The sequence below is a fragment of the Seriola aureovittata genome, chromosome 10, assembly GCF_021018895.1.
Source record: "Seriola aureovittata isolate HTS-2021-v1 ecotype China chromosome 10, ASM2101889v1, whole genome shotgun sequence".
NCBI lineage: Eukaryota > Metazoa > Chordata > Actinopteri > Carangiformes > Carangidae > Seriola > Seriola aureovittata.
Genome location: NC_079373.1, coordinates 4,545,907 through 4,558,722, shown reverse-complemented (window position 1 = coordinate 4,558,722; position 12,816 = coordinate 4,545,907). Strand labels below are relative to the sequence as shown.

The 12,816-nt window shown below is 40.1% G+C and overlaps 1 protein-coding gene across 10 annotated transcripts in view; it reads left to right on the top strand.

Annotated features, from left to right (window-relative positions):
* The window catches only part of LOC130176450 (pleckstrin homology domain-containing family A member 7-like), a 157,866-nt gene that overhangs the window by 63,594 nt on the left and 81,456 nt on the right, over positions 1 to 12,816 (top strand). Inside the window, exon 1 of one of the 10 annotated variants that reach the window (XM_056387555.1) lies at positions 2,003 to 2,343. The exons of the other annotated variants lie outside the window; for them this stretch is intronic. The gene's annotated coding sequence lies outside the window, so the exon portion shown is untranslated. Of the gene's footprint in view, positions 1 to 2,002; positions 2,344 to 12,816 lie in introns of those variants that run through there. 10 annotated transcript variants of the gene reach the window in all.

Genomic DNA, 12,816 nt, shown 5'->3' with positions numbered 1-12,816 from the left:
TGTGTTTGATGCTAGAAAAAGGTTTAACATATGCCGTGGAAAATAAACATAACGTGTGTTAGTGTAGCAGTTCTATAAAAACATGCATCTGCCTCTCATATGGCGCCAGGACTCTTTTTGTCGCCATACGATGCGTTGGAGTTTGGTTTGTGTTGTTGTTGAAAGGCTCCTCTTCAGCCGCACTGGGGGGGGGGGGCATCTGTGTTACATCAGTATCAAACTACTGATGTTCTGGTTTAACTTTGTTTTTGCGGGATAATAAATATTATTGTAAAGTTTTATGAAAGAGGGATAATCAGGCTGGTGGATTTCATTTTCCTTATATTAATATTTTACATATTTTAAATATCTTGTGAGTGTGTAACAATACACCTACAAGGTAATAAACTCAATACAACTAATGGCCATGATATGATTTTATTTGCCAAATGTGTATAATTCAATTCAAATCGATCCATATTAATTGTAGCTGAAGTGTTTCATGATTTTAATAAACTTTTTATTAGCGATGGAACTTGTTTTCCTTTAGTCGTGAAGACGTCATAAACCTAAACAACATTAGAGTCGTGTCAGGTGCCTAATAAATGTTTAAGGCAGATCTCATTGTGAGTTTATTAAAAATGAAAACGGAATGCAACAATAGTTTGCCTGATACTGTATATTGATCTCATAGTTATATATAATAGATGGTGTTGCAGGAACATTTGAAACATTGCTAAATATTGAATGAGTCAGAATTACGTCCCTGATATGCTGCGTCATCGCTGTTTATTCTGCTTCCCAGCTCAGTACTGAAACATCTGGACTGTGTAGGTTGGAATCTTTCTTCTTTAACCTGGACACATCATAATAAACAGCTACAGATGCTAGAGCTGGTATAGTTCCTACCAGTGTTGTTTGCAGTTATCACACGGCTGTATACCTCATGTCAATACTTTGTGATCCAGGAGTAAATTACCTGTTGTAGAGGGTACGAAAGGTGGCATGTGGAGCTCGTGTCCATTTGGGCCTTGGCAGCAGGGTCCAGTGATGTCAGCGCCTGCCTCGCCTTGCTGCTGGCACCATGTTGTTCTCTGTCTGCCAGCGGTGCCCAGCGACCGGCCTGCCCCCGTCACTCTCACCTCATCCCCTCTGTGCTGCTGGAGATGCTCCTTATTTCACCGGGTCACGTCGAAACCAGAGATTGGGGGGGGGGGGGCTGCCTGGCAACATAAAAGCTCTGTGATATATAATGATGCTTTGTGCATCAGCTGCTGGGGCCTCGAGGTCACACACACACTGCTGTTGTAGCAGTGTAGCACTTTACCTGTAGTTCCCGTCTGAAGGATAAATAATTGGTGGAAGCTGAGGCAGGGGTCCAGTCTGTGATGAGCTGAAGAGCAAAGTGCATTATGCAGGCTGCTTATGCATCTCTAGTTAGTCATCTTTGTGATAAGACTCTTGTTGTATGTACACAAGGGAAAACTTAATTTGAAGTAGTGATGCTTTTTGCAATAACCTCCCCTGGCACAACTTAGAAAGCCTTGCACAATTTGTGATAAAGCACCAGTTTTATGTAACTTAAAAGCTTAGCTGTCACAACTGAGAGGGAATTGTGTCCAACACTTTCCAGGCACAATGGGTATTAAACAGGCCTTGTTCATCAGCCTGATAAACTGAAGTGTGAAATAACAGATGTATAAAACCGCCTTTACACTGATTTCCGTGCCGCTGGGCACACTGGTAACATTCAGCTCTCACTCTGTCAGATTCGTCTGGTTTCGCCACTTAACCTGATGGAACCTCTGCGGACTTGTATGCACTTTGATTTAATCACACAAGGGGGGGGGGGGCTCAATGTTTTACAGCCTGAGTGGGAGTGAAGGGGGAGAGTGTGAGATGGAGATGGAGAGTGTGAGAAAATGACATGAGCGAGGCTGTTTGTGTTTGTGATGTGGGTGGGTAGGTGGTAGATGTGGCCGTTGATGGCTGTGAAACCTGAACAAGTGATGGTGGCAGCAGCAGCAGCAGCAGCAGCAGCAACATGCAGCTGAACCAAATGTGTCACTGCCTCATGGGCCGAGGAAGGAATTTACTGGCAGCAGCGGCCTGCTAGGAATTCGGCAGGGTGACTGTGTGTGCAAAGAGTGTGTATGTGTGTGCGTGTGTGACTTTGTGTGTTTGTAGTGGTCAGATTGTATTCCATCTCTTTACCCCCTGGCCAGTTATAAGCTAGCATGCTGGCACTCCCTCCTCCTTGTTACAGACAGGAAGAGCGTGCAGTGCATGCTGCATTCGTCCACATTCACAAGCTTGGAGAGGAGCAAAAGTAATGAAGCCACAGCAGTGACGGCGTGGACACAGGTAAAAAAAAAAGAAAAGAAAAAATTACAGAAAACTCTCTGCGCTTTTGTGTTTCCCAGCTTTTCATGATTCTGTGGAAGCTTCCTGCATCTTTTCATGTTTTATTTTTGCAGTGCCAGTGGCAGAACAAGGTGGAAGTGGGCTCTAATGTTACAGCAGCAGCACTGAGCTGCTGCCAGGGCCGCTCTGTGTCCACGGCCAGTTACTAACACAGCAACAGTGTCTCGCAGATGTTGCTTTGACTGTTAAGAGTAAGGTGCTTAGTAGCTCTGTCAGTGTGAGTTTATATGATTTTGTGGCGCTGGCTGTGGGTCGTATGTTGGTGGAAAGTCACATTTCACTCATGCTGGTTACTCTTTAAGATGTAGTAACTGGAGAAATATGAAATCTCATTGAAACATAAGCTGAATTAACTTCGACTGTGAGAGATGTTTTGCTTGAGCTTTGTAAGATGTTGCATTAAATTGATTAGATGTGGTTGTAATGTCCCACACGCTTCTGTGTATAAAAGTTTTGATGTATTGTGTGCCAGGTTTCACGGACTGGTGCAGTTTATTTATATATTTTGATTGTGATATGAGTCACGATTTCAACCTCATTTCATTTCCACTGAAAAAAATCTAAAAATAATAATGATGATGATGTGATTTCTGTTGGGTCTTGTACCAAACAAACACGTTCCTTTTCATGTGCAGAATATGATCTGTAGGCCTGGGGACCACCACGCTTCATTTATGACCATTATAATATTTTTGATGAAATATTCAGTCCTGATTTACAGTGATGTGAATCGGAGAAAAACAATTAAATATCACGTATTGTGAAGCTGTAACAACAAGTGTTTGGTCTGCTAACTTGATATGTAATTTAAATGTAATTTGATCATTAAAATTGCCCCTGATTGAACATATTACTAATATAAACTAATTAAGAAGTTGCCTAATTGTTGGCACTGAGATTAAGCAGCTGCAGCTGCTCTGGGAATCTTGTTAATGTAAAAATATGTTTGAGCCTAAAGTTCACGTGTGTGTTGAGAGCTGGAGGCTGAGCATCATCAGGGAGCACTTCGGACTCTCGGTGGCTGTTAAATAATCGCGGCTGCTGTGCCAGCGGCTCGCTCTGCACGCCGCCAAAAATCAACTCTGATAATGTTTTAACCTACTTCTGCTCTGCAGCCAAATCAACACCCCTTTTTGCAGCTATGGCGATGTGTAACTCAATTAGGTGATGTTTATTTAAACATTGGGCCATGCACCAAAGTGTTATTTAGTTCTTGGCAGCGGGGTGTGAGTGTGTGAGTGTACATCCCTATTTGTGTGAGTGTGTTTTCGAATCAGTGAAAAGAAGTGACCGGTGTTGCTCTGTGAGATTTTAAATGACATTCTTCCCAGAGAGCACATTTAGTTGGCTCTCCATCAGAGACTAAAGCCAGATGAAATGTAGAGTTGATTCAGTGTTTGGGTCAATTAGTCTAGAAGAGAAAAACTAATGGGGCTTTAGATTTTTTTTATTTTTCCAATTATAGTTTGAAACCCGTCCTTAGCTTTAGGTTTGAAATGGAAAAGGTCACATGTAGCCGTGTTCTTGTTAATGAAAAGTAAATTAACTTCTACCTCAGCGTATTTTAAACCAGATTTTTGCAGCTGGGATGTTTGTTCAGAGTAAAAAATGGGGCGGCTGTGGCTCGAGAGGTGGAGCGGGTCGTCCACTGACCGGCCCACTGGTGGTTCCAGCCCATGTTCCTCCAGTCTGCGTGTTGCAGTATCCAAGGACACTAAATTCCTATTGTGTACATGCGTATGGGTGTGATGTGTGAGTGAATGGGTGAATGTGGCAAGTATTGTAAAGCACTTTCAGTGGTTGATAAGACTAGAGAAGCTTTATATACTGTAAGCGCAGTCCATTTACCATTTCAGTTTGAGCTTAAATAGAAAATGGACTGCACTAATTGCAGTGCAGTTCGTCTGGTGCAATCACATCATCATTATTTTTAGATTTTTTTCAGTCACCGTTCCAACAGAAATTGTAACTCGTATCACAATCACAATATCTGCCATAATAATCACAAAATTTCTTTTTTTGCATTTTATATTTGCTTTATTTAATCTTTATTTAATCAGGCAGTCTCATTTAGATTAAAATCTCTTTTCCAAAAGAGACCTGAGAACAAGAAGCAGTCACAACAAAGACAACAGAACTACACAACACAAGAAACTAAGAAAAAAGCATATTGTTCAGCCCTACTGTAAACCGAAAACCTTTACAATGAACTAAATGATTTACCTTTTATTAAGCTAAGTAGTAAGTTAGTATTTGTGATGGCAGTTATCACTGATTGCAGGATTACTCATTGCAAAATAATAACTTATAAGAAGAAGAAAAAGATCATTGACTTCCATGAGGTATAGATATTAAAAATATTGGTCAAAATTGGACCACACCAGTCAATGAAAACTAGTAGATAATACATGATCAAAAGTCACTTTTATGCACAGAAGAGTGTGGGACATTAAAACCACATCAAATTAATTTAATTCAACATTTTAGAAAGTTCAAGCTTTTTATAGCAAGGTATTAATGCTGTTCCTGTATCTGACAAACAAACACACGCTTTTGCGCTCTCACCCACGTACACTGCACACACACACATCTCTGCTCTCCCCCCTCTCTCTCTCTCTCTCTGTCTTTCTCTCTCTCTCCCCATGAGACCACTTTCTCAATAGGGATGGGACGCTGCTCTCAGACTCATGGACCTCACTGTACGTTGCTAAACATGTACAGTGCACTCTGAATGGGAATGACCTTGCCGTGTTTCCCCACACTGCACCGGCAGCGCTCCTCCCTCGCTGCACTTCAAACACATTTCACGTGGAAAAACCCTTTAAATAGACGTGACCTTTGACTGAGAGAACACCCACTCACCAAATCATCCAGAAACACTCTCAGTCTGTTAAAACACAGGCGAGGTGAGCAGCGGCGAACGTCACAAAGACGGTTTATCAGAGATCAAAGCCGACAGCTCTGCGTCCTGAAGCATCAGTCACAGTCAGATGGAGGTGTGGTTCATCAGTGACGGCGACACATGCATCAGTCCATCATCGATAAAATGAAAATGTCAAAGTGCCATGTGTCGCGTTTTAACTTCAGGAAGTCATTGTCAGAGTCGTTAGATAATACATGAACACAAAACACATCTGAGGAGACGGGCGGGCCTCACTCAGCCTCTTACATAATATAATCATCTGGATTTCTTTATCAACTTAACCTGCTTTTGAACTTCAAGTCAGACTATCTCACTCTAATGATGGCTCATTAGTATCAAGTGCTTTCACCGGCTTTCATCTCCCATGCTCTTCAAAATAAATCCAAGAATACATCGGCAAATAGCAACATCCTGTTTGTATCAAGAAGCAACAGGGTTTCGTGCAAATGTGACTGATCTTGGAGACTCTTCTCAACTTCAGATGAGTGATATTCATGTTAAACAGACTATTATTGAATCTGTTAATGTGTTGTTGCGGCAGATTGTTGGAATATATTGGCAAACCACCTAGTGTATATCTGTCCTTTATTTTGAGAACGTGGCAGGTGGTATGAGATTTTATGTCTCCCTGCTGCTCTTAGGTCTGTTTATATCTTAGATTATTATCTCTTATGGCCTCACTGTGCATGTGTGTGCACAGCTATGCAGCCGACTGCCTTTGTTCCTGGAAGCAACAAGTGTTTGACAAAACACACTGAATTCAGTGATAGTGATTACACATCGTAAACGGACCTAAACAAGGCGTATGAAGTGGAATTATTACAGTGACAAGGAAAACTGGATCCACTAACTGTCAGATTAGCTTCGTTCCTCAAATTCCTTTCAAATCTCTGTAGAAAGTGCAACACGGTAACTTTCCATGCACTCATATTTATTTTATGCAATTATATTTATTGGAGCTTATTTAGTGTTTTATGCCATGTTGGATTCCTGTCTGTTGCTCCCGTGTTTTTCATTTCTGTTGTACAGTGTCCTTCAGTGCCTTGAAAGGTGCCTATAAATGAAATGTATTATTATTGTATTTATTATTTTTAGTGAGTAATCTAGGAAAGATGCACATATGAGAGAAATCCACAAGCGTTAAAAAGTTAAAAAGTTAAAAAGAGTGAAATGGAAAGCTCAAGATTACCGTGTTGAAACCACTGAAAACACTAGTTATGTTGTATTGAGACCTAATCTCAGTAAAGAGTCACAGCTTGTAAAGTGAGTTTCATAGTTTGTTGTTGCAAATCAACCTCCGTGTAAAACAGATCTGCATGAGACATTTAGGTTTGTGCATTTGCGGAAAAGATTTTTACATTTACTTATCATCACCATTTTGTATCATCACTGACAGCTGTTGAGTCGCACAGCTGTAATTTTAACATCTATAAAATGCAGAGCTTTGCATTGTGGGATTGTTAGCAGCATGGCTGGACACCACTCCTTTAGTTTCATTGTGGAGTTAAACTGACTTGACCTGATCAACTATACAGTAAAAGGTGAGTGATTTCCTCCTATCAGTGACTTCTGTGTGAGTCTCAGGCTGCAGTTATAGTCCGGCTAACTCCCCAAAAAAACATGTACATTTCATTTGAAATCACATAAACTTTTGGCCATTATATATTTCAATTTAATAAAGTCAATAAGGAGCAAAAACATTAAACTGAAGAAATACATTGCTAAAGTGGAATAAACTTCACTCCAAATAAATCCTCTTTGTTCCTTCACCACCCAAAAACCAAAAACAGTTTTGTAATGAGCTTATCAACAGACAGTTAGAGAGATGATGTCAGACCACCATGAATCATAGTGTGAACTAACAACAGAATAAATATCTGAAAAACAAAAAAAACAAAGCCCCGGTGACAGTTTGGTATCTGACCATGAAGGTATTGGCACAGTTTCACTCAGGCTCTGAGCGGACATTGATTATCATGACATGCCAACAGTTTCTGGCAGCAGGACGGAGAGGAAGAAAGAGCCAGAGACTTTCATTTGGTTTTAGAGCTGCGACTAATGATTATGTTTACTACTGTAAAATCTTTCTGATTCTGATTCTGAGATGTCCATCACAATATAATATCTTCAAACTCTTCAATTTATAATGATACAAAGCAGCACTTCTTCTTGATAACTACAATTAATAAAATATGAAATGTGTTGGTGATTACTTTCCATTGGGCTGACTGATCAGTTAATCATTTCAGTACTGCTTAGTTTTATTGTAACATGGCTACAGGGACAAACAGGAGTAAAATAACCGGACCTCCTGGAGAAGAAGCGTGACATCCAAGTCATATGACACAGCAGGTGCACTGTGCACTAGTGAGAGAGATCATGTGTGGTATGTGTGATCATGCGTGATTACACGAGAGGTGTGTTGTGATGTGTGAGTGCTGACAGTGGCGTGTTTATGTAACCTCTGCAGGTTTTACTGCCCGTCCTTCATAAATGTCATGTGGATACGGACAGGGTCAAAAAGGTCAAGCACAGAGGCTCAGAGCGTACCAGCTGACTGCAGGCCAGTGGTCAAGACTGTCTTGTAAGGAAAGTTCAGTTTAATTCCCTAATGTCACGGTTGTGTTTGAGTCGGGGAAGTCTGCCTCAGCTGCAGGGGAGCTGTTCTGATGAATGCAGATCCACAGGGCGCCAGAAAAATCACAAAATTGAAGCATTAAACTGGCCCGAGAGGCAGAGTGGTCTTTGGATCTCTGCTTTTTCTCAGATGACAAAGTAATGAGCCGTTTTGTGTGAACAGCTTGTTTGGCTTTCAGTGTTTGGTCAAGAATTATATGCATGAAAGCGCTAGTTATATATCTTCTTTTAGATCTTTCAATCTCGTGTCACAAAACCTCAAATTAATGTCTTGGTGGTGGAGTGGGTGCTGGTGTGAAAGGGAGGGCTTCTCTCAGACAGCAAACTAATGAGCCACTTTGTCTGAAAAGTTTATCTCTGTTCTATGTCAGAGTCCTGAATCCTGTAACACGAGCTGCTGTATCAATGACGAAGTAACGTGATGGTTTGGTGGTGTGATGGTTTTGATAGAGGCATATGTTCCGTGCTGGGATCTGCGAAGGAACAGATGCCAGAATCACAAATAAATCAATGGACTATATACAGTATGTCTGAGCTCAGCTGATTGTTGCATCTGAGTGACCATGCTGAAGCAGATGGAGCTGAACTTGTTGTTATAAATCTGGCTTTTGGATTTGAGAATTCAAACGAACGCTAATGATGAAAAGAAGCAAGTTTGATTAATGTTGTGGATTAATTTGTTGCAGACAGCCTGGGGGAAATGATTAATGCTAACTTGTTTTGTGTAGCAAGCTTGACATCTTTTTTATGAGTGACAGTCTTTGCGTACGCAGTAAAACTGATGGAACTTCTCTTCCCATGGGCTGCAGGGGAAATGTTATTCTTGCTTGTAAATCACATTCAGGCTACATGTTGTGTTTGGGTTTCACATCATTGTAGCATTGGTTTCAGCCTTAAATGAAACAATGTGTGCCATCACCAACCTATAGTTGATGCAGAAACTGAAGAAGTTCCCATTAATGCATTGATCCTGCATTACAAAATATTACACGCATTTCTTTCTCTCAGATGTTTTGCAGTTGAAACTAATTAACATAAAAAATAAAACTTTTTAGTTGCCCTGCCCCATATTTTCCCAAATGTTGCCTTTTTTTGGCAAAGTTGTTGCACGGCTGATTGTCTTCAGTCAATGTTAAAACTTAATGGTCCTGCAGATTTCTGTTCTGGTTGATTTTGAGAGGCCCATGATTACTGGTCGTAACACCATGTTCCCACGAGCAGCTGCTCCGTCAGAAACACAACAAAAGAGAAACTGGTGCATTTGCCCTTACAGTGCAGCCAAACAAATGCATGTTGTTTTAATCAAGAAGTCAGTCAATAATTAACCTTTTCCCATCTTGCCATTAGCAGTCCTGATCTGATTTCATGCTGCACATGGTGTGAGTAGTTTTCCACCCAACTACAGGAGCAGGAAGTTACCCTACTGAGATATCACTCCCTTTAGTATTTAAAACTGATCCTATTCCCATGTTACGTTAGCATTAGCTGTCATTTAATACAGGCCTGGCGTGGCTGTAAAGAGTAAAGCTGTGAGACGGTGAGTGAATTTTGGGACCAACAATAAAAACTACTATAATATAGAGAGAGATTGGTAATCATTGAATGTAAATACTCTAACAGGTTATTGTAGAATAAGAGGTGGGATTATAATTTCACCACTGAAAACGTTGGCTTCACTTGTTGGATGAAAAACAGGGTTTTTAGGAAAAAGTTATATTTAACATTTTTGAAAGTAAAGTATCCAGAAAATGTAGGATATATATATATTTGTACATAACTTAAGTATCACATCAGCACTACTAAAAATGTTCATACATTAACCGCCTCTATAAACATATCACCCTCTTCTGTATTGGCATGCTGGGCCTCCTCTGGCCAGTCTATATCGTGGAGCTGTCATGCCTCCTGCCACCCTGCAGGTGAACACCACATAGTGTCAGCATCTAGTGAGCTATTTTAATCAGAGGGTGTTGGGCTTTTTTGAGAGGTAGCTCTTTTAATGTTATTGTTGTTATGCAAGTCTCTCATAGCTGGAGGGCCAGCAGGAGAAGGTAGAGTGGTGCCTCATTTGTCCTTGGAGATGAAAGTTTACGGGACACCAGAAATGTTTGGTTGTTTGAGTGGAATACATTTTTACTGTTGCATTGTATGCTTTTAGCTGATGCTGTGTTTGAGGTGCACTTATACCTCTCAGCCACAGTGAGCTGCAGAAAAATAATGGGAGATATAATGCATGAAGAACACAATGAAAGACTGAGCAGGGTCCTTGAATTCAAATCCTTCAAGCACTTATATTCCGATTTGAGCCACATGCCCTACATTTTGAATTGTCTGTTTATCCCAACTTCATTTCTACTTCACTAAGTGAGACAATGTGAAATGAGATAATGTACCTTATTAGCACTCCAGGTACTACCACATAAGAGGACACGTCACACATACTAATATTGAAACTTGAATACAAGGATATGTTCTGTCATTTGATAACAGTCAGTCAGCCAATCAGAAGACAGGAGGCTCAGAGCCTCCTGTCTTCTGATTGGCTCACTGACCTGTTGTTACTAGAGCTCCAGAGAGAAGCCTGAGAGAGGAGATGTAAAACTACATTGAGATGGTGTTTGGTTCTTAAAACCACAAATATATATTGTTCAGCCGTAGTTGTGGCACTTGTGACTTCAGAGTCAGGTGATATTTGTCTTTTGGTTTGTGCAATGTCACAGCACACATGGTGATTTGACCCTCTGTTGATAGAAGAATATTGATTGGTGCAGTTTTAACTTTTTAAGTTATTCCCTTTCCTTTTCCCTGCCTAATGTACTTCAACTTCAGTTATTTACCAATCCCCAGAGAAGGACAATGAGATGGATAAAGACAACTTTAGCAACTTTTTCTATACGTCTTGTGCCTGTATTACTTTCTTATCTACTGATATTACTCTTGCGGTTGATTTTTTTTGATGAATTTCCTTTTGTATGACCGTGTAGAAGGTAGGAGGAGAGGAGGAGTTTTAGACACGGATATTTTTATTGTCCAACTCTGATGAACCTACACTGGACACATCCCTCTATGAAAGTGAGACTAAGAAAAAATACACAAAATTCACCACACAGCAAATGGACCCAGAGATGTAAGGCAGATGAACAGGTCTTTTATAGCGAGTGTTAAAGGGCATTGTTAAGAGGGTACTATGTAAAGCTTTTAGTGCTACTTTTCAACATTTTTCGCTCACAGCTCAGGTCAGCGTTGCCCCCGCTCTCCTGAAATGACACTATCACATCTATTATATCTGGTACTATTTTGAACCTTGCTGCAGAATGAAATCACAGCCGCTGATAAACAACCTCTCACGACACTGACATGCTGTTCCCATTCATATTCTGTGAGCAATCAGAGATTGATATCAGTTTTCCAGGAGAAGTGCTTCACATATCAGCCCCGAAATAAACAGCCCTTTGTTTTAATTCGCGCGATCAATATCTGCATTAACTGAGAGAGTGAGAGGAGTCATAAATACCTCATCATCATTTAATAGTCTGGCAAAGAGATCGGGGTTAATAGGTTAACATAAATAACATACTGCATTTCATTTGATGAGAATTCTGCATGCATCTGATAGTTCATTACACACTTGTGTGAATGAGAGATGGTCTTAATGGCTGTCATCACCACGTAATGAACACAATTTTTAATGCATGTGTATCACGTGTTGATTTATTGTCTTTACGTCACCTGGCTTCGTGTAATATTTCATGAGACAGAGTTGTGTGAGCGCGACTTGCCTCACACATTCACTCTTGGAGGATGGTCGCTGTCCTCCGGAGCAGTGCCTCACTGAAGAGCACCGCTTTTAGTGGAATACATTCAGATTAACATAATAAACCATTAATGTGATAATGACATTAATGGTGTGTTGATCCTGTTCCATAATTTCTTACTAATGTAATTTAGTTCCTATTTATGTAAATATAAATTTCCTACCCATGTAATTCAAATCTTTTAATGTAATCCATTTTTATTATCCACCGAAGAACCTCTTCCATACATATTCATCCCTTTTTAAAATGTACCACCATAGACAGACAGAGTTGTTTAATGTTTCTGTTTTTAGAGTTATGAGTTATGAGTTGTGTTATTTTCCTTTTTGGAGGAAGAAAAACTAATGAAAGTAATGGTAAGAAGACCAGGTCAAACCCTGGTATCTGGCTGGACCGTGTAAGGTCAATGTCTGAAATTGAGGACGTCGATGAAAATTGTTGTAAATCCATTGTAAACTACTGACATCATCACGTCATATTTAGTCAGACAGTTTCAGCTGTTTCATCTGTTTGCTTCTCTCCTCCTCTCTGTGCTCACATACAGTATTTTAATACAGCTGTCACTTACATGTTTTTCTGTTTCTGTTTTTTTGAAAAAAGTCTTAAAATCTAGTGACAAATGCGCTAAGTTAACAACACTGCAGGCTGTAAACGCCCCCCCTAATAAACTATTCACTTTGAAAGAGCAACGACCAATAGGGAAACTCCAAATCAGTCACATGACATTCGGCTGACCTGGAACTCTGATCACTTAACTATGTCACTCAGTCAGTCACGGAAGTTTGTATACATGTTTGTATTTTAAGTCAGCCAGATGCATGAAATAATACACGTGAGAAAGTACAACACTAAAATGTGAAATGTTTAATTGTCTTCTATCATTGATATTGGATAAAAAGAAAAAATCTTTAAAAGAATAAAGGGATTATTGAGAAAGATGAATAAATGGAGTACTTTGTTAATCCCAAATAGCAATAGTCATGTTGCTTACAGCAGCCAATCACATGTAAGAATCAGAAAACAAACAATATAAGGACA